General features: G+C 49.0%; 1 protein-coding gene across 2 annotated transcripts in view; it reads right to left on the bottom strand.

Moving 5' to 3' along the window:
* Positions 1–22,887, bottom strand: part of STK32B (serine/threonine kinase 32B) — a 235,891-nt gene that overhangs the window by 175,836 nt on the left and 37,168 nt on the right. The gene's annotated exons all lie outside the window — the stretch shown is intronic.

The raw sequence follows: 22,887 nt of genomic DNA, 5'->3' as shown, positions 1-22,887 counted from the left end.
TGGCTGGCCAGGTGTATGGGCCAAATGTATGGGCCTAGAGTTGTGAATGGTGAGTGTCCCACTGTGTGTCTGCACCAGCATCTCTTTATCCAATCAGCTCCCGGTGGGCATTCAAGTTGTTTGCATCTTCTTGCGATTGTGAGCCGTGCTGTCATGGACACGGGTACGTGGATGCCGGTTCATGTTATGACGCCTACTTCTTTAGGCTGCACACCCACCAGAGGGCCCTCTAGGTCACGTGGGATTTCTAGTTCCAGTTGTTTGGGGTAGCACTCTATTGCTTACCTGGTTTTAAAAATAAAATGCACCTGTGTTTCAGAAAAGAAGATCAGTGTCTCGATACAGGAACTGGTGTCATATTGGATCTTTCCATCTTACCCCTTCAAGTAAATGCTGAAGGGTCAGAGAGGAGAGAAAGGGTTTTGTGACCTCCCACCAGGAAACACACCTGGAATTCTCCAAAGACATCAAAGACATCACCTGGCAGTAAGATCATCAGAGGCACATTTCACTGTCACCTTGATGTGGTCATCACTGGACAGAAAGGCTAGTTTAATTTTATGGTGCCCTTTTATGGCGAACACATATGGTTGCCTGCCTCTCTCTGGTCCCACGCCATCTTTGTAATGACTCATCTTTGTCAAAACAATCTATTAATATTTCATTTCTGGTGAGTATATACCCAGCAAAAGCTGCTTCTATTTAAGAGTTCCTAGACGTGATCATGAGGGACAGGGATTGCATTCTTCACAGTGTGTCAATAGTCTCATGATGTCTGTCCGATGGGTTTCTCTCCCATTGACTGAGACTTCCTGCCCCCTCCCCCATCTTCTCTTCGAGGCGTTAAAGTGGCTGTTGTCCACGTGTTCTTATATGAAGAACACAATACTGCAGGGTGCAGCCCCTACTTTTTGAGTAAGGCCCAAGGCGCAGTATTTTTGTGACAGGTTTATTGTGCCTACCTGGCCAATAGGAACACGTGGGATTAATCACGTTGCAGTTTGATTGGAGGGCAAAGAGATAAATGGCTCAGCAAGGTCCACACCACCCCTCTCTCTGGCTCTCTGGTGATCGGACTGTGCTGGAGCGTGATGCTGCTGCTGCTGCTGCTGTAGCTAGTTCTCTGCCTCAACCTGTGAGCTATACTACCTGTGGGCCAAGCCAACCCGTGGATTATGTCTCGCTAGAGCTTGAGGCTCCTTTGAGACCCACTTCTCCACGCTACTGGTGCATACATTGCTTGAGCTTGAGGCTGGTGGATCCTGTCCCCCTGGTTGCTTGCATTTGATATCCCATCCAGCCCGGATTCACTAAACTCCTGGGCTACTAACTGTTGGTGACCCATCCTACTGCTTACTTTCTGTGGGCAGACTGCTTGCCTTGCCCGAGGGAGGACTCCGTTGTCTGTTTCCTTGACCTTGGACCAGGCAGCCCATGTGAGTTGAAGGACTTGCAGTCTATTAACTGTTCCACAGAAGTGAGTTGAACTGAGCCCTCTGTCCTGCTGTGTGGACTAACTAGCTGTTACATTCCTTCTCGCTGTATAAACTATTCTCTTATATATATAAAATAATATGTGTCCTGGTTTCATTTCTCTAGAAAACCCTGTCTAACAAAAATTTCAAGCAAATGCCTAGAGAATGATTGGGGCAGGGAATGTATGGATGTGCTTTATACAATTGATGTACGTATATGTATGGATTGTGGTAAGAGTTGTTGGAGTCCCTAATAAAATGTAAAAGAAGAAAAAAAAAATTTCAACCACCTCATCTGCGTGTGAATGGTGGACAGCGAATCAGGAAGGATTCAGAAGATCAAATGCATTTGAATTATGAGGTGTTGGCAACGAATATTGAAAGTAACACGGGCAGCCAGAAGAGCACACACATTTGTCTTGGAAGAAGTATAGCCAAAATGCTTCTTAGAAGCAAAGATGGAGAGACTTCATCTCAACATACGCCGGACATGTGGGAAAGTCGAGGGTGAGTGAGAGAGAGGAAGGTCCTCCAGGAGGTGAATTGACACCGTGGCTGTAGCCATGGACTTCAACACGGAAACAGCTGTGAGAGTGGCCCAGGAGCGTGTAAGGTTTCATTAGCTTGGACACAGGGTCTCTACGGATTGAAGTTGATGCAATGGCATCCAAGAACAATAAAAATAACTTAGCTCGAAAAGTGACAGCGGGTGAGGCTTTTTGTTCCCGTAAAGATTTACAGCCTTGGAAACCAAGAGGGCAGGTCTACCCATCCTGAAGGGTCATGATGTGTCCGAACTGAGGCAGTACCACTGAGCTTTGGTTTGCCAGGAAAGCTTCAATTCCAGTTTTGAAAAGTAATTCATAGCAACAGTCTCATGGGTTTTCATGGGAAAATCCAGTCCACTGACATCACGTAGTTTGGTTTTTCATTTTTGTTTTGTAAAGATAATTTTACTGGGGGCTCTTACAGCTCTGATAACAATCCATACATCAATTGTATCAAGCATATCTGTACATATGTTGCCATCATCACTTTCTAAACATTTACTCCATATTTTAGCCTTTAGTATCAGCTCCTCTTTTTACCCCCTCCCTCTCTCTTCCCACTCTCATGACCCCTTAATAAATTATAAATTATTATTTATAAATTTTACACAGACAACTGTCTCTCCTCCCCCACAGTTTCTGTTGTTTGTCCCCTGGGGGGGGGTATGTGGTTATGTATCAATCATGGCAATTGGTTCCCTCTTCCTCTTCTCCTCTCCCCTCCTTCCCCCTACCCTCCTGGTATCGCTACTCCCATTCCTGTTCCTGAGGGTTTATCCGACCTGGATTCTTGAAGTTTGTGTTCTACCTCCCAGACCAGGGAGCAGTGCCTGAGGTCTTCGAAGCTTATTGACCTCTAAAATTGATTGCGGTTATGACTGTATGTACGATTCTTCCTGATATGATTGAACTATTGAATTGTATGATATGTATGAAGTGCCAATAAAACCGTTTTTTTTAAAAGAAACTTACATGCAGTCAACTAAGATGCAAGTATTAGATTCTTTTTTGCCTGGAACAAAACAAAAGGAAACCCAAGAATCAGAGAAAGAACCAGACTACAAGATTCTTTTTCTCCATAGAGCATTACTCTCTGTACCTGGAGACCAGAGAGCTAGAAGATGCTGGGTTATCACCATGGAGTGTTCTGACAGACACAAGATCGATGGATATGGAAGAGAAGGGAAAAGATGTGGGAGGAAATTTCCAGTTCTTAAAGACTTCGGACTTTAACACTGGACACACGAAGGCTGTCATCGCCCATCCTTCCTAAGCCTCACACTTGTTTCTTGGGGATTTATTCCCCCTCCCTGTATCGAGTTCCTCTCCTCCTAGTTTGGTGGTCTTCACACTCTCAATCAGGCCTCAGAGAAAACATCTGCAGATTTTTCACTCCCCAACAATTAAATCCAAGCTGGGTCTGGAGACCGCATTACGAAGCAGGGTTCTTTCCTGAGTCTCCCGAGTGTGAAAATTCTTTACACTAATGGGAGCAGTGGAAGCAGAACATTAATAATGGACATCTGCAGAATGATTTCCTTGCTCACGAAGCATTTCTGAATTGCTCACATTCAACTTCTCGTTTGGTATTCTCGGCAACAGCCCCCGGGTGGCCTAAAACAGGTGCTGCCCTGTGGAACCCCCTTAGCCTCCTGTCTGCCTGGCACGATGTCCTATTCACCCTCAGCTGGTGGGCAGTCCCTTTGTGGCAGCTAGCAGAATGCAGGGAGCTGGAAGCTACAGCCGCTGGTGTTTCAAAGACCGGCAGGGTCCTGTGTAATGGAGAGGTTTCAGCAGGTCAAGCTTCCACACTAAGACTAAGATGCCAGGAGCAGGGTCGATTGGTCTACTAATGACAAACCTAGGGATCGCAGGACACTACGGTCTGATGTGTGCCGCACCAGGAGCCTCCTAGGTTGGAAGGCCATCAGCTTGCACAGTGGCCACAACGATGGAGTGCAACATTCGGATGACCTTGAAGACGGTGCAAGAAAGGACAAAGTTTCTTTCTCTTGATAGCGGCATCCCCATGAATCAATACCAACCGGATGGCAACTAACAACCCCATGCCAATAGCAGGCCATCAGCCACAGATCCTGACAGAGGTGTCCGTCACAGGGTCCCAGCTGAGTAGATGAGCCAATCAGAGGATGCCATTCCCCGATGAGCCAATCAGAGGATGCCATTCTCCCGGTGAGAGGGAGTGGCTGAGGAATGAGGAATGTGCAATGGGCAAGACTGGCCAGAGAACATCCTCTTGTGGGTTTCAGCATTGGGCGTCCCTCAGCATGAACCGCAGCCTAGCTAGGGCTTCAGGAGACTCATGAGTGTCCGGTACAACCTCTCGCTCCCCATTCTGGCTATATGCTCCGTTTCCATTCCTACAAACTCAGTTCAGCAAGGAGCTCCCTGTGCCGCCTGGGAGGCGATGAATGGTGCAAGGAACAGACGTGTTAGCAGAGTGGCACTGAATCCTGCCTGTCGATTCACAGTGGGCACAGCGCATTGTGTCACCCAGGCATGCAAAACCGTGCAGGGACTAAGGAAGACCAATTCGAATCAGGCTGCTGGCAAAGGGTATTCCACATGCCACGGACTGCCCGGGGAAGATAAAAGCTGTGTTTAGAATGCTCCTTCGCAGTGATGACGGGGAGACTTCATCGCATCTACTTGGAACCTGTGACCAGACGGGAGCAGAGCCTGGAGAAGGACCTTGTGCTTGACAAAGCAGAGGGGCAGTGAGCTAGAGGAAGACCCTCGACAAGGTGGACTGACCCAGGGGCTGCAGCAATGGGCTCAGACACAGAACAATTGTGAGGATGGTGCAGGGCCAGGCGGTGTTGGGTCCTACTGCACACAGGGTCGCTGTGAGTCGGAACTGAATCGACGGCACCTCACAGCCACAACCACAGCGATTCATACCTGGCTTCTCGGAGAGGCAGCTCGCTACACAAAGCGCCACAGGACATGCCTGCAGCCCAGGCACCCCTATCAACTGCTCCTTGTGGTCCTTTGTCCTTTCAGGGCCACTTCCTGACTGTCTCAGGCCTGTTGTTATCTAATTCTCCCCCCCCCTCCACGGATCCCCCTGGGAGTGGGTGCTCAGTTCTCCCAGTTTGCCTCCAGAGCTGTTGTGACGAGAACATGGCTGCAGCCCACGCCGGCTGGACCACGGCCGACCGACTGACCACCTTCTCCCCTCTGAGGCTGGCTGCTTCTCGGCCATCATGGCTGCAGACGACGGGGCAAGATACCCAGAACCTGCCGTTAGTGGCCTTATGAAGAATCTGAAGAGCTGCTGGGCTCAAAGGTTCAAATTAGAGACTATATTTAGCAAAAAGAGATTGGAGCAGACTGTTTTCCCAGACGGCACATATTTATTTCCTCCGGAGGGGGGAAAAGAAAAAATGTTATGGATGGTTCCAGTGGGGTACCTTTTCAAGTGAGGCTACTTTCTGATCATATATATATATTTCATATATATGAGATATTTTGTTTACTCCGACTCATGGTAAGCTTATAGACAGAAACCAAATCCGGTGAAACCTCAGCCATCGAACATCTCCAAGCTCCAACTTCCCACTCCTTGAACAGTGAAGTTCAAACAACATCTGCTCAGTGTTGGTAACTTTACTCCGTGGTCAAGCCGTTCAAGGGCTGAGAGTGGATCATATGTTGCATCTCATTTCGGACACAAAAGGGTGAAGCTTCAGTCCACGCACTGCCCTCGATCAGACAACATATTGGGCTTGTGTTGGTGTGTTCGAATGTTGGTCGTGGTGCTTTGGGGTGCTTTATTTGTGTACAATGTCTTAACCACGGCTCCAAAGAGCACCAGTGATGCCAGTGAAGAGAACCAGGATAGAGGGAAGAGAGGAATCACTGGGAACTTTGAATCGGGTCGCTGCTTGCTTGATTCACTGGCTGAGTACAACATGGCTAAGTCGACATGATCAACATTTGGAAGTGGGACAATGGGATTAAAGTGGCTAATGTAGGGAAAGGTGTGGAACCTTCACCACAAAACGAAGAACCCAGGCCATGGGAGAGGTTGACAGTGACTCTGCTTTGGGATCACTCAGAGATGACATGATGGTAGTGGGTGGATCTGAAGCAGTGATGTGGGAGAGGTTAAAGCCTCCCTAGCAGTTTGAAGTCCTTGAACAAGGAATTTATAAGTTCCATGCTGGAACATGAATTTGGAGCGAACTGGATTGGACAACCAAGGTATCACCGTCTACGGCCACCGTACATGCAACAGAAGGAAATGCCATCGCCCTGAATCCTCTTCATGGCATGCCGAGTCCATCGTGGGCACTGCCGTGCCACGCCATCCCACCGAGGATCTTCCCTGTCCTCGCTGGCCCTCCACTTCACCTGCATGGCCTCCCCAGTGAGTCAGCCTGTTGTCGATGTCCATGGCGAGTGAATCCAACAAGGTTCTGGTATCACCCACAGTGTTTTCACTGGTGCACTTGGGGACGTGAACTCTGGAAGGTCTGCTGAAACCGCTCCATCATGGGTGTCCCACTGCTCTTGGGAGTGCCCATGACAGTCTCCAGCATCACAGTGACACTAGAGCTGGGAAAATGGGGCAAGCCAACAGATGGACAGTGGGGCTAGAGACTGTGCTCTGATCGACGCACTCCTTCCTGTGATGACCTCGGATAGAATGATACACGTACTGTGACATGAAATCTAGGATGAGTAACCTAGAAGGAAGGAAGGAAGAAACTGCTCTTGGTGTAGATTGGTTGGCCAAGATTCTTAAAGACCCTTTGTGTTAGTCTGGGTAGACTGGAGAAACAAATTCATAAACACACATATGTGTATAAGAAAGATTCACATACAAGAGCAGCTGAATACTGAGAAAACATCCAGCCCTGTCCAAATCAAGTCCATAAGTCCGATATTAGCCCGTATGTCCGATACCAATCAGACTCACGAAACACATGCAATGGTGCCGAATGCAGGAGAATCACAGGCCTTTGGGTGGGAAGTCTTGTGGATCCAGTGGTGTTGTAAGTACCTCAGCGTTGGCAGGGGTCTCCACACGGCTCCTCTGGCCCAGGGCACTAGCACAGTTCCATGTGTCTTGTCAGCTGCTATGTCTTCCAAAGTGTGAGCAGAGAGAGAAAGCGTCTTCCACCTCCAAGGAGAAATGACCAGAATTCCCAGAATTCTCAAGAGAAGGTCATGCCAACACAGAGGCCTCAATGGCTATGACCTGATTGACAGGCTAGACTCCACCCCTTCATGCTTAATCCTCTCAAGTCCCAAATTGACACTACCACACCGTTGGAATACTGCTCCAGGAAAGCTTGTCTTTACAGATTACCGCAAAACCTTGAAAAAGGGGGAATGGAAGAATTGCAGCAGTTAACTTGAAGAGAGGGCTGCCCGGGTGCCATGTGCTATTCTAAGCACCCACCACACACTGAATCATGGCATCTTGAAGAGAGACGCATTGTTGCCCTTTCCAAAGTGGGTTTGTGGGGGAGCTGGGATCCAACCCCCAACAGAGAGGTTCCAGACAACAAGCTCTTCCCAGTCTGCTACACCACCCAGCACCAAAAATAAAGAGGAATTAACCTTTGTCTAGATGTGGGCTTAACAATGATGGCGACCACGGGAGTATCGAAAGCACCACGGACTGACCAAGAAACAAACTGCTTTGCAAGAAGGAGAGCCAGGAGGCTGGTTAGAAGTGAGGAAGGCGAGACCCCATGTCATGCGCGTTGGGAATGTTATCTGGAGAGACCAGACTGTCCACTTTGGAGGAATGAGCCACTGAAAACCTTATGGACAGCATGGACACGGTGTCAGATACCAAGGCCTAATGAACGGTTTCAGAGACAGTGCCAGAGGAGGAGCCCCTCGGGACAGAAGACTCAACACAGGAGTGCAGACGAGCTGCCTCCTCAGAGTGGAGCCGACCAGAAGGACGTGGATGGAGCACAGGCGGTCAGGCCCGAAGCGATGGCACCTGACAACACCACCACCAACATAGGGGCAGCTGCAGAGGATGGAGAAGTGGGAGTGTGCGGGTCACAAGAATCTGCACACATGGGTGACCGCATTCATGCCGGTCCCTATCACAACACCTCTACTGAAAACCCCCCTTCCACCGTGATAAGGAACTCTAGCCTCCAGGTTGACCAACACTCTGACCCTTGGGTCCCTTGATCTCCCCATGCCCAAAACCGCTCTTTCTCCCCCATTTCAACAGCTTGCTGCCGAGGCCACAGTGTAGAGTTTGGCATCTACCATGCTGCTCCACGACTGAAACAGCCCACTCAACCTTACTGATCTCCTAGCACACTTGCACCTAGTCTACCTCCCTCACACTACCCACTCCTGAGGAACACAGGGTTGCTGGGACAGGAAGCAAAAATGCTGCAAGGGGATCACTAGGAGTAATAGTGAGTGGTGCCACTCCAGCTTCCACCCCTTGGCTCCTGGACCCATGAATTCTGACTATTGGAGACACAGCACCATATATTGGCCGCTGGTTTAGAGCGTATACAGCTTCCTAGAAAACATTTCCCCAGCCCCGCAAGTTGTTGCCACCTAATTGGCACCGTAATTGTGTCTTTAGGAGCCCATTCCATTGTTCTATCAAGCCAGCAGTTTCAGGATGATGAGGAACATGATACGACCAGTGGATTCCATGGGAACGGGCCCATTGCCGCACTGCCTTTGCTGTGATGTGAGTCCCTTGATCTGAAGCCATGCTATGTGGGATGCCATGCCTGTGAATGAGGCATTCTGTTAGTCCCTGAGTAGTAGTTTGGGTAGAAGCATCGTGTGCAGGGAAGGCAAATCCATATCCAGAGAAGGTGTCTATTCCAGTAAGAACAAAATGCTGTCCCCTCCATGATGGAAGTGGTCCTATGCAATCAACCTGCCACCAAGTTGCTGGTTGATCTCCCCGAGGAATTGTCCCATATCTTGGACTTAATGTTGGCTTCTGCTGCTGGCAAATGGGACACTCAGCAGTGGCAGTGGCCAAGTCAGCCTTGGTGAGTGGAAGTCCATGTTGCTGTGCCCATGCATAACCTCCATCCCTGCCACCATGTCCACTTTGTTCATGTGCCCATTGGGCGATAACAGCAGTGGCAGAGGAAAGAGGAGGACCAGTCTCCACAGCGCGTGTCATCTTATCCACTTGATTATTAAAGTCCTCCTCTTCAGAGGTGATCCTTTGGCGAGCGTTCACGTGAGATACAATTAACTTTACTTCCTTGGCCCATTCAGAGAGGTCTATCCACATACCTCTTCCCCACACCTCCTTGTCACCAATTTTCTAATCATGGTCTTTCCAATTCCCTGACCATCCAGCCAAGCCATTAGCCACAGCCCATGAATCAGTATATAATCTCACACTGGCCATTTTTCCTTATATGCAAACTGAACAGCCAGGTGTACTGCTCGAAGTTCTGCCCATTGGGAAGATTTCCCTTCACCACTGTCCTTTAGGAGATCTCAGAAAGGGGCTGTAGTGCTGCTGCTGTCCACTTATGAGTGGCACCTGCGTATCGTGCAGAGCCATCTGTAAACCAAGCATGACCTTTTTGGTCTTCAGTTAAAGTATGGTAAGGAACTCCCCAGGAGGTCATAGGTGCAGACTGGGAGAAAGGAGGCAGTGTGACAGGAGTGGAGACTGTGGGCATTTGGACCACTTCATGCAGCTTACTTGTCCCTTCAGGTCCTGCTTTGGCCCGATCTCGTATATACCACTTCCATTTAACAATGGAGTGTTGCTGCGCACGCCCAACTTTATGATTACGTGGGTCAGACAATACCCAGTTCATGATAGGGAATTCAGGCCCCTGGTGACTTGGTGGCCCATGGTGAGGCGTTCAGTCTCCACCAAGGCCCAGTAACAGGCCAACAGCTGTTTTTCAAAGGGGGAGTAGCTGTCTGGAGAGGATGGCAGGACTTTACTCCAAAATCCCAACAGTCTACGCTGTGATTCACCAATAGGGGTCTGCCAAAGACTCCACACTGCATCTTTATCTACAAATGACACCTCTAGCACCGTTGGGTCAGCTGGATCATATGGTCCCAGTGGCAAAGCAGCTTGCACGGCAGCGGAACCTGTTGAAGAACCTTTTCTTGTTCTGGGCCCCACTCAAAATCGGAGGCTTTTCGTGCCACTTGATAAATAGGTTGAAGTAGATCACCCAAGTGAGGAATATGTTGCCTCCAAAATCCAAAGAGGCCCACTAGGCGTTGTGCCTCTTTTTAAGTCATTGGGGGTGCTAAATGCAATAACTTATCTTTCACTTTAGTAAGAATATGTTGACATGCCCCACACCACTGGACCCCTAGAAATTTTACTGATGTGGAGGGTACCTGAATCTTCATTGGGTTAATTTCCAAACCTCTTGTACACAGATATTGTACCAATGAATCTCGAATCTTTGATACATCCTCCTTAGTAGGTCCAATCAGCATAATGTCATAAGTATAATGGACTAGTGTGACATTTTGTGGAATAGACAGGTGGTCAAGGTCCCTTCAGACTAAATGATGGCACAGGGCAGAAGAGCTGATGTACCCCTGGGGGAGAGTTGTGAAAGTATATTGTTGCCCCTGCCAGGTGAAGGCAAACTGCTTCTGGTGGTCCTTTGAGACTGGTATTGAGAAGAAGGCATTAGTCAGATCAATAGCTGCATACCAAGTACCAGGAGGAGTAGTAATTTGCTCAAGCAATGTAATCACATCTGGGACAGCAGCTGCAATTGGAGTCACCACCTGGTTAAGTTTACGATAATCCACTGTCATTCTCCAGTATCCATCTGTCTTCTTTACAGGCCAAATTGGTGAATTAAATGGGGATGTAGTAGGAATCACCACCCCTGCATCTTTCAAGTCTTTGATGGTGGCACTGATCTCTGCAATCCCTCCAGGAATGTGGTATTGCTTTTGGTTCACTATTTTCCTAGGTAATCGAAGGTCTAATGGTGTCCACTTGGCCTTTCCTACCATGATAGCCCTTATTCTACATTTCAGGGATCCAATATGGGTGTTCTGCCAGTTACTAAGTATGTCTATTCCAATGATGCATTCTGGAACTGGGGAAATAACCATAGGATGGGTCCGGGGGCCCACTGAACCCACAGTGAGGTGTACTTGAGCTAAAACTCCATTGATAACTTGACCTCCATAAGCCCCCACTCTGATTGGTGGGCCTTCGAAACATTTTGGGTCTCCTGGAATTAGTGTCAGTTCTGAGCCGGTGTCTAGTAATCCCCCAAAAGTTTGATTATTTCCTTTCCCCCAATGAACAGGCTAGAAGAAAGACTAACAGTATAAACCTTCAGTGATGTAGCAGGGTCCTTCTTACAAGGGACCCGGCTTCCCCTTCATTCAAGGGGTTGTGGGTCTGTAAACTGGTTCAAGTCTGGGAATTGATTGAGCGATCGTGACTGTCTATTCTGCTGTTCACCTGATCTACCATTCTTTTGCCTGTACAGATCACGTAAATATTTAGTAGGCTTCCCATCTATTTCATTCCTAGGGACACCGTGGCTAAGTAGCCAATACCATAATTCCACACGAGACAGGTTGCTTTGATTACTACTGAAACCTTGTTGTCTATTATAAACACGCCCACCCTGTCTCTGTTGATTCAGTGCTGACACCTGCCCTCTACCATCATGGGGACCAATCAGCCCCCATTGTGGGCAAATGTCAGAGTTCTCTTAGGGCAGTGCCTACTGTTAATCCTGGTGCACATAGAATAGCAATTACAGGAGTCTTAAGAGATGCTGGGGCCCACTTCACAAACTTGTTCCTTATGGTTGTGGTAAAGGGTATGTCTTCAGGACACCCCCTTTTGGGGTCTATGGGAATATGCTGATAGATCCATTCCAACATGCCAATTTCTCTAAGCTTTCAGATGCCTTCCTCTACAGTGTACCAAGGTAGGTCAGGTACTTCAAGTTGGTCTAATCCAGGCCATCTGGCAGTCCATGTTTCACTGAACCAACCAAATAAAGAATTAGATCCTCTCTTAGCCTCTCTCACAGAGACATTGAAAGAAGAGTCTGTGCTTAGGGGTCCCATATCCAGAAACTCAGACCAGTCTACTAGTACATTTCATGCACCAGTATCCCACACCCTTAGTAACCATTCCCAGGGGCATTTCCCAGGCTTCTTCTCAAGCAGGTCTTTATGTGTGTAGCACACTTCTTCTTGGATAATCCTCTCAACCTCACCTTTAGGAGCTTTCTGAGACTTAGTTTTAGTGACAGGTCTAGCAGAAATAATGGGTGGTGAGGGTGTTTCCTGGGTGCTCTCCACAATATCTTGTAAGGCATCTCCCTCAGGCAATGCTACTGATGCAGCCCCACCTGGCATATCAACTTGAATAGTTTGGCTAATCTGATCAGGTGTGGATTGTGAATGAATACTTTCAGCTGGGAGGGGTGGATCTATTGACTGGGGTGGGTCAATTGTTTCTAAGGGCTCAATATCCTCCTCTTATGGATCATCAGCCCATATGTTCCCATCCCATGTTTCAGGGTCCCAACTTTTCCTGATCAATGCCCTTACTTTGGTTTCAGACACTGCTCTAGATCGGCAATGCAGCTGCCGTTGTAATTCAGCCACTCGTATAATGAGACTCTGGACCTAGTTCTCAGCAATGTCAGAAGGCTCTCCTTTGTAGCACAGATGGAAGTTTTCAAATCCATTCGTCTGCACCTGAGGCGTGCTTTTGAGGCTCTGAGATCATCCCTCTCCTTAATCACACTTTCCATTGTATGAAGGACCAGCCAACCAGCTTCCCTATACTTGTCATCCTTACAAAACTCCTGGAAAATATCAAACATATGATCACTCAGAGCCTCTCCTTTAACCAACGCCTCATCTATCGGTGGTGCTACTTTAGGTATTAGCTCTGCTATTTCACACCATGGAGTAGGAAGAGTAGCAGACTTATTCATGCTTTGGGGTGTTGAAGTAGCCTCACTTGTGTTAAGACTAGTCAGGCTGGAGAGCGAATTTAAGAAGCCCATATTTATGATTTTATTTCTCTAGAACCACTCCTGGTACCAAAATGTATTAGACAGGGTTCTCTAGAGAGATAAAACCAGATTGCTGATAATTTTACATCATATATGTATATATAGTTAGATATATAACACAATAAATGAACTGTTAAATTATATATGATAGATATATAATACAAGAAATGAACAGTTAAATTATAAAGCAGTACAAATGGCTCAGTGCAACTCACTCCCGTGAGAGAGTTGTGAGACACTGGCAGTCCTTCAAGTCTTGAGAGCCATCAGGTAGTCCTCTGTAGAGAGAGAGCTAGGCTATCCCAGCACAGGCAGCAAACAAAAAGGCAGGTCACCAACTGTTAGTCACCAGCTCCAGAGATGTAAATTTCAATCATGTGGTCTTTAAAGGGATCTCAACTTATAGCGACAGTCCACAGGCTAGACGCCCCACAGGTAGTGTGCCCTTTAAGTTGAGGCACAGAACAAGCAAGGCAGCTGCACACTGGTCCTATGATTAAAGAGTGAGAGACAAGAAAGGCAAGGTTCACCGAGCCACTTATCTCTCCGCCCTTCAATTGATCCCACTTGTGTTTATCGGCCAGGCTGGCACAATGAACTCTCTCACACAGCCATCATAATAGAGCTGGCGATGAACCAACCCAAACCCACTGCCACTGGGTCAATGCCAACTCACAGCCACCCTCTAGGACAGGGTAGAACTGTCTCTGTGGGTTTCTGAGACTGTCACTCTTTGCAGGAGCAGAAATTCCATCTTTTTCACGAGGAGAGGCTGGTGGTTTCAAACTGCTGACCTTGCAGCTAGCAGCCCCCACATAACCCACTGCCAGCAGGACTCCTGGAAATTCCCCTTCCATTACTCACGAGGAAGCCAACGGAATAGCAGCAGGCAGAGGAACACATCTAAACAGTCAATGTGAGAGCCCTTTTTAACACGCGAGAGTCCTACCAACATGTCCTAACCACCCACGATGAGGTCCAGACGTCCTTGCTTCTAAGGAGCCTTCTTGAAACGATCGAATGCCAACATGCAGCTATTTTCAAGTGGGAGTATATGGTCAAGAACCAAGGGTCCCCCTCTCTTGCACATTGGACCTGATGTGGTTTTCAACATTTTTTGGTATTTTTGTTTGTTCATATTAGGGATTCTTTCAGATGCCTTATGCCATGGGATCACCCTCTTGAATTTGTGTTGTATGTTTTCCTGTGTTTCCATAAATGAACCCCAGGATGGATGAACCTACAGGGGCAGCACATAGAGTAAGGACTTACTGGGGAGAGGGGAGTACAGCGAGTGGGGGGGAGTACAGTGGGGTAAAAGGACGCTGATGCCAAGGAATCCAGGAAGGAAAAGGACGTGTGGAAGCTGAGTGCGGTAGCATTGCCCCATCCTGCTTCACTGATTGCGCTCTGGAACGATATGCGCCTGGATTAACTCCCAGGGAAAGAAGGAGAGAAAGAATCAAGGCAGGAAGAAGCTCCAGCTGACGGATGAGGAGCGGAGGAGCCATACGCAGGGAGCACAGTTCTGGAGCTGTGGATGGAGAGGCCACCGGCACCTCCAGAGACAACTGGGCCTCGGCCTCACGGGGGAGCAGGGGACGCACGCCTCCGTCTCACTCTCCAAACGCCTGCTGGTGCTCCCCACTGGCCTCATCAAGGCATCGATGATGGACCAGCTGCTGTCCATTCCGACGCCTAGTTGATCCCCCGTTTCAGGAGTTGCGGGGGTCCCTGTATGGTGCAAATGATTGACACACCCCTCGGCTACCGGAAAGGTTCGGGGTTTGAATGCACCCAGAGAGGCCTCAGAAGAAAGGCTTGACTGTAGACTGACAGTCCACGGTCATGGAAAACTCACTGTGGTGCAGTTCTGCTCAGACACACTGGCTTCCACGAGAAGGCGGGAGGAAACGGAGCGTGTTGGTGTGGGACACGGAGCCGGATTGGGGGGAGGGGGCAGCAAATGTCCACCATGCAAGCCCTCCCCGCCACGCATGCACTCGGCTGAGAGCTTCTCCCACTTCATCGAACAGTGGACGGCTATCGCGGAGACATGCTCTCACTCATGTAACTCCTCTCAGCCACTCTCTACCCCTCAAGACGTCCATGCAGGGGCCGGGAGGATGTACGGGCCATTCCATATCCCACCAGGGCTGCTTAACCTGGGGTCCTTAGACAGGGGTTGTTGTGAAGTGCCATCGAGCCCAGCCCATGGCAACCTGACACATGAAACACCACGCAGGACAAAGCACTGCCCAGTCCTGAGCCAGCCTCCTCATAGTTGCAACGGGAACTTGGGTGGAATTTCAGGAGCCCATGAACTTAGAGGTGAGTGGAAATGAAGATGTATCTTCCCCTCTCCAACTGCAATCTATCATTCCCTTTACTGCACGCCGAGGTAACAAGCCGCAGCTGTCTGGCAGCACCTGCGGCTGGGTCGAGCAGCCCAGCAGATGGTGGTGAAAGTACTCGGCTGCCAATTGACGGGTCGGAGGTTCACACCCATCGGCTCTGTGGAGAACGGCCTGCTCCTCTGTTCCTATTGAGGTGACAGCCTTGGAAACCCTAGGTGGGGCCGGGGCCGCCCCCCCCCCTCCGCCAATCCTGGAAGGTCACTCTGAGTGAGCTCAAATCCATGGAAGTGAGATGGGTGGTGTTCTTCAACAGTCAAAATGGGAGACATTTTTACACTTGTCTTTCAGTACGCCATGTTCCTAGACTTTACCGTTTGAGATTGTCAATAAAGAAGTTCTTACTTTGCTCAGTCGCATACTTGCCTTCCTAAGCATTTCAGCTTTATTTCAGTATTATTGATTTATTTCGGAATCCTGTGCACTCCGTTATACACATGCACAATCCAAAGCATTACTCAGAGAGAGGATCAATCGGCGTCACCAAACTGCCCCAGGGTTCATGACAAGAAGGTTTAGAGACCTCTGCACTGGGTTGTAAGCTCAGTGATGGACAGAGCCATCCTCTCATGCTTCGCCATTGCGACTCGAGCAACCATCATGCAATCAATAGTTGTTGAAGGAGTGAATGAGTGAATGAATGAATGATCTCCATCCTTATCCAGGCTCCTTCCTCCTCTGTGTCATTGCCCTCCTTTCCATGGGCTCCTTCGTCGCAGCCTATGATCCTACTAACCCCTCCCCTGACCCCCAATATCCTTTCTTGGCACTAGATCCCCCTGTGATGACTGGGGTCCCTCTCTTCTATCATTCAGTCAAGGTTCTTCAAAAATTGGTGGCACGTGCTTCTGTGCTTCCTCCCTGGCCACCAGTCCTCAGCCCTCTGCAATCTGGCTCCTCTTTTCCAGGATTCCACTGAGAAATGCCCGGAGATCCCTGTCACCCATATTGACCGAATGACTGCTGTCTACAAAAGGTGGTGTAGCGGCTGAGTGCTCAGCTGCTATCTGAAAGGCCTGTGGTTCCTGCCACCAGGAGTTTTGTGGGGCAAAGGTGCTGTAGTCTGCACCTGGGAAGACGTACAGCACCGGGAACCCGGGTGGGGGGGGGAGGGGCAGTTCTATTCTGTCCTGTAGGGTTGTCCTGAGTCGGAATCCACTTGATGGCGGTGGTTTTGTTTTACTGTGTTCAAGGCCAGGAAGCACACTGGAGAGAAGACAGTTAAGGTAGTTTCCCTCTTGGAGTTCACGGAAATAAGACACAAACCCAAAAATAGCAAGTGTGAAAATGGATATGAAAAAGGGCATAAAACCCTTGTGATTGTACAAGACCGCTGGATGTGATTGAACTCTGGAATGGTCTGTATTGACGCCCAATAAAATGGTTTTGAGAAAAGACCCCAATGGAGTTTGTCATGTCTGGTGGGGTCTTCCTTCTGCAATGACAATACCACAGGGAATTCTGGAGTTCACAGAACCCATACCTATATCTTCGATGAATCAATCGTTATCCTTTGCCTTCTTGGAACTATATCAAGAAGTTTCCATGTCCCTTCCCACAGATTCTAAGTAGATATCTTTGGCAGTTTCCCACCCATTATTGTGACATCGCACAATCTTTCCCAAAGTGTTAGGCAGGATTCTCTAAAGAAACAAAACCAGGACACTTACGTTTATACCGCGAGAAGGAACATAACAGCTCATTAGTCCACACAACAGACAGAGGGTCAGTTCCACTCACTTTCATGGAGTAGTTAATATACTGGAAGTCCTTCCACTCACGTGGGCTGCTGGGTCCACGGTCAAGGAAGCAGACAGCAGAGTCTTCCCTCAGGCAAGGCAGGTAGAGTCTGCCTGCAGGCAGCAAGCAGCAAGGTAGGTCACCAGCAGTTGGTAGGTTGAGAGCTTAGCAAAGCAGGCCCAGATGGGACCTCAAAATCAAGCAATTCAAGGCAACAGGATCCACCAGCCTCAAGCTCAAGCAATGCATGTACCAGCAGTGTGGTGTAGCAGGTCTCAAAAGAGCCTCAGGCTCTGGGGATATGGTCCATGATCCATGGGTTGGCTGGGCCCACAGATGGTGTAGCACACAGGATGAGGCAGCAGAACTAGCTAAAGCAGCAGCACTCTGGTCCAATCACCAGAGAGCAAGAGAGAGTGGGGCAGGTCTTAAAGAGCCATTTATTTCTTTGCCCTCCAATCAAACTGTGACCTGATGAATCCCACATGTTCCTATTAGCCAGGTTGGCACAATAAACCTACCAACCACCCCCCATCTCACCCACCTCCACCACTCCAGGTGCTTCTTGCTCACCCATTCCTCACATGCTGAGATTCTAGAAGGCTCCGTTCTGAGCACTTTTCAAAACGGAATCTTAAGTGATCTCATGGAGTAAATGCCTGTGGATTCATCTACTCTCTGCAATGCTTTTGAATGCTTTTTGCTGGAATTCATACTAGCTCTCTTACCTGTGCGTAGGTACAGAGATGATTCTTAAACTCCATATGACGCTTCCAGATTGTCATCGGAAGCTCTCAAACTTGGCCCCTCCAGGGCGCCCAGGACCCTTGCAGAATACCCACAGGATTAAAACAGCTTTAATAATAATCCTAAGACTCTATCTGTCTGCCGGACAAGACTTCTTTAACGTGCTGAAGAGCAGAGATGTCACTCTGAGGACTAAGGTGTTCCTGATCCAAGCCATGCGTCTTCGATGGCCTCACGTGCATGTGAAGGTTGGACAATGAGTTAAGAAGACCAAAGACGAATCAGTGTGTGTGAGTTATGGTGCTGTTGGAGAAGATTGAAGCCCCGTGGACTTCCGGAAGAACTAATAAGTCTGTCCCGGAAGAAGCCAGCAAGGCCCTGAGAAGCGTGCATGGCAAGGCTTTGTCTCACGTATTGGAGACAAGCTATCAAGGGGAATCTGTCCCTGAAGAAGGGCATCGTGCTTGGTAATGTTGGGGTTGAGCAAAAACACGGAATCTCCTTCATGAGACAGACTGGCACAGCAGCGGAAACAGTGGGTTCAAACCCTGCTATCGTGACGATGGCACAGACAGGACAGTGCCCTTCTGCTGTACACGGGGTCACTGTGAGCTAGCCAACAGCTCGTGGCAACATACGACAGTGGAGCTTTCCAGCAACCTTACATGTCGGGCAAAAATAGAACGCTTGTGTGTGCACTGTGTTTTTGAGAGCTTCTGATACAGTAGTAGGTCTACCACATAACTCAAAAGCCAAACCCATTGCCTTTGCATCGATTGAGACTCACAGGGACCCGACAGAAGAGGGTAGAACTGACCCTGTGAGTTTCCAAGACTGCACCTGCTGATCAGTCTAGAAAATCTCTTCTTTCTCCCTCGGAACGGCTGGTGGTTTCGAACTTCTGACTCTGTGGTTAGCAGCCCAAAGCATAACCTACTATGTCTCCAGGCCTCCTTTCTGCGATGTTTTGAAGGTTATCTCAATTTCTTGTGTTCTTATTAGCCATCTGTGATTACGCCTGATTATATATAATCTCTTTAATCTTATTACTGTCCTCGAAATAGCTCACTTGAAACCCTGCCATTTTCCTTGTGCTTACTCAGAAACACAGAACTGCCTCTGCTTTGCTGATTTCATCATGTTGAGAGCGCTTTTCTAAAACTTTGAAACAAATCTCAAGCCTACTACTATAGAATTTAATCTTTTACTTTCGCACCCATAAGCATTTACTTACAATATATCGTTATAATAAGCTTTTTTAAAAGTTAGAATATTTCCTTCCTCAAACCACAGCTGCTCCTTCCTGTAACGATGCTTAAAAACATGAAACTGACATGCCAGAGAGTCCGGGGACCCATGGGAGAGAGACGTCTATCCCGAAGGGATTAGGACACACAACACACACACCCAAGTAAGTCTAGGGATGGGCACCATCGTTCCTCCAGCTTCGTGCCCCAAACCGAAGCCAAACACATCACTGCTGCGTGAATCCTGACTCCTGTAGCCCAGAGAGGGGCAGGGCCCCGTGGGGCTTTCAGCGGCTGCGATCTCTCAGAAGAAGAGCTCCATGCCTGTCTTCCCAGGCACCTCCGGCTGGATGCAGGCCACCAACCTCGAGCGTGTGCTCATTCGCATCACCGGCCACCTCACCAGAGGAAACCAACTCACCAACTCTCAGTGACCTCACAGCATAGAGTACAACTGCACCCCGCCCCCCCACACACACACACAAACCTGCCCCCAAGACCTTCCCAGGCTTCGTATCTTTATGGAAGCAGGCTGCCTCAGTCTTCTCTCCGAGACTGGCTGGTGTTTGAACCACCGACCTTTCAGTGAGCAGATGCATGTTGAACCACTGAGCTGCCAGGGATCCTGGGCAGTTTGATAGCCACTCACATGACTCTGAGAACATCAAACAAATATTTCTAATCCCTCACTTTATTTGTTTTGACAGCAGTTAACAAATTTTGAACAGCAAGGCTGCCGGGAGGGCTAGTTGCGCCTGCGCCACGCCATGGCGTTTTCAGTGACTTCCTACGCATGTGAAGAATGGACTCTGAGTTAGGAAGACCGAAGAAGAAGGGATGCGTTGAATTAGGGCGCTGGCGAAGAATGTTGACAGTGCCAGGGCTCCAAAAGAACAAGCTGGCAGAAGCACAACCAGGGTGCTCCTTGGAGGCAAGGATGGTGAGACTTCATCTCATGTACTTTGGACGTGTCAGGAGAGACCAGTCTGGGGAAGGACATTGTGCTCGGTGAAGTAGAGGGGTCGTGAAAAATAGAAAGGCCCTCGGTGAGATGGATGGACAACAAGGTCCTCAAGCAGAAGCCCAATTGTGAGGCTGGCCCAGGACCAGCCACTCTTGTTCTGCTGTGCACGGGGCCTCTGTAAGTTGGCACAGACTCAATGACAACTAGCAGCAATGCGATGGCTGCCACGCACGAGTTTAAAGTGCCTTATGACTACATTTGCATCCAGCCGTCCTGAGTCCATGACATACCGCATGCTCGTGATGGTCCTCTGTCTACTTCCTAGTTCCCCAGAGGACGCCCATCCTCCTCCACACTCCCGTGGAGATCCCGCAAGGTCATGCATCATTTAGTGCCCCTCCTCCTCACTGTTCAAAACTGGTCTCGGTCTCCTCACTCATCATCGCAGGATGAAATCCAAATCCCCAAGAATCACATACAAGGTTCTTGGCGTCTGTTCCCCGCCCCTCCAGCTTCATCATTCCTCCTTTGACCCTTGGCATCATTTTATGTTTTGGCTACCAGACAACCTGTCACTTATCCTTTGGGTTTTTATCTGAGAGGGTGCCTTCTCTGGAAAGCCTCACCCGAGCACCCAAGCAGCCCTTTCTGCACCGTCTCCCCTGGCATCAGGACCCTTCCCTAGAAGCGTCTGCCGACCTGTCCATCACAGGACAGGAGCTCCGTGAGAACTAAACTCTGCCCCATGTCCTTTGTATCATCCCTACAGCGATGGTCACAGGGATGGCTGGGTAACAAACTAGGTGAATGCTTCAGAACCCTGGAGAGTTCCCACAGTGTCCAGGCTTAATTTTTGTCTCCAGGGGTCTCAAGGCCCCATAGAGTACAGGTTCTGACTGTGCCCTGAGACCCCGATGTGATCCCATCTTTTCTTTGAGGCTCTGGGCTATGAAGACTCCCTCACACCTTTAGCTCATTCTTTGTAGGAGGGGATATCAAACAGCTTTGTTCCTACGGTGCCAGCTGATACTTTGGAGTGGGTGTGTGTGGGGGGGAGTGTGGGGGGGTGGTCTGTTCCACACAAACCCGTTGGCAGCATGCCTCCGCCCTCAGGGGACAGGTGCAGGCGAGTTCCTGCCATTGTACCCACGTCTTCACCTCACCAGGGAGCCTTCTTCAAGTGGTCTAACCCAGACTGGCTTCCCCAGGGCATCTACTGGTAGAGAGGTGAGCTCAGAACCATTTTTTTGTTGTTGAGGTTCCAAAGGAGATACCTGGTAGATTTTCCCTGAGGGACAGAAGATGATCCATGGGCTTATCAAGAAGAGGTCTGAAGAAAACTGGAAACTACCTTTGTGAGGGACAAGGCCCAGGCAAGTGGAACCGAGACATTTTCCCCCCTTGTGACCATGCACGGCTCACCCTTCCAGGGGAGGAACACCTGTCTGATGAGCATTTCTCTGAGAACCCTCCCTTACCCCGCCCACTCTGCAGCCCTGGCCTGGCCACTCGGCCTTCCCTTGCTCTCCCCAACTCCAGGAACACGGAGCGGGCACATGGATTGAGTTGCTCAAAGATGCCCAGATTGCCTTTTTGACATGGTATAAACTATAGCATACAGAGCATTCCTGGCAAAATGTACAGCCCAGATGCAGGCCATGTCTAGACACAAAGGCTTTGCATTTTGATTTTTCCGAATTGGAGTCTCGATGATTTCGTAGCAATTTTTTAAAACTTACCTTTGTATGTCTTACCCTCAACGCCCAAATCATGAGCTGGGCCTGCATTCCAATTTTATCACAAATCCATCTACATCAGCGGTTCTCAACCTTCCTGATGCTGCGACCCTTTCATACAGTTAGTTCCTCATGTGGTAGTGACCCTCCCCCAACCATAAGATTATTTTTGTTGCTACTTCATCACTGTAATTTGCTACTCTTATGAATCATAATGTAAATATCTGATATGCGGGATGTATTTTCATTGTTACAAATTGAACATAATTAAAGCACAGTGATTCATCACAAAACAGTATGTAATTACATATGGTGAAATAGTGATTTCTAATGACAAATCAATGAAATTTTGTCTTGAAGCATGGTGTAGTGTGGGTCAGTCTTCACGCCAGCCTCGTAGGTGGGTGTATCAGCATGTGGGTGGGCCTGCCTGGAGACGGATAGAGGAGCGGAGTCTCAGTTCCTAAGACCATTGGAAATATGTGTCTTCCGATGGTCTTAGGCAACCCCTGTGAGAGGGTCATTCGACCCCCAAAGGGGTCATGGCCCATTGAGAACCGCTGGTCTACATTCCTTCCATGTCTCTTACCTGCAGCCTAACCCCAAACAACAGTCTCTTTCTGGAACCCCCACCAGAGCCTCCTCAGTAGGCAGCCGCGCGGGCACCCCTCACCATTTTCCCTGAGGGGGAGCTTTGAGAAGCACAAAGCCGGGCAGTGGATTAAAGAGGCAGTCAGACTCCCTGCCACTCTTCCCATCAAGAGGTGGGAATCCATTTCTCTTCCCTTTGAGTCAGGGCTGTTCAGGGACCTGCATGAACGACCGCTAGACAATGGAATGTCCGTGTGGTTTCCAAAGCTGGGGCTTAAACGACCCTTGCTCTGCTTCCAGAAGTTTCCAAAGCCCCTCCCTCACAACCCATGAAGAGTCACATTAAGGCGGCTAGACCCCTGAAATATTACATGTTAAAAAAAATAAAG

The sequence above is a fragment of the Tenrec ecaudatus genome, chromosome 3 (genome assembly GCF_050624435.1).
Source record: "Tenrec ecaudatus isolate mTenEca1 chromosome 3, mTenEca1.hap1, whole genome shotgun sequence".
NCBI classification, from domain to species: domain Eukaryota; kingdom Metazoa; phylum Chordata; class Mammalia; order Afrosoricida; family Tenrecidae; genus Tenrec; species Tenrec ecaudatus.
The sequence above is the reverse complement of the archived record's forward strand: the minus strand, read 5'-3'. Positions and strand labels throughout refer to the sequence as shown.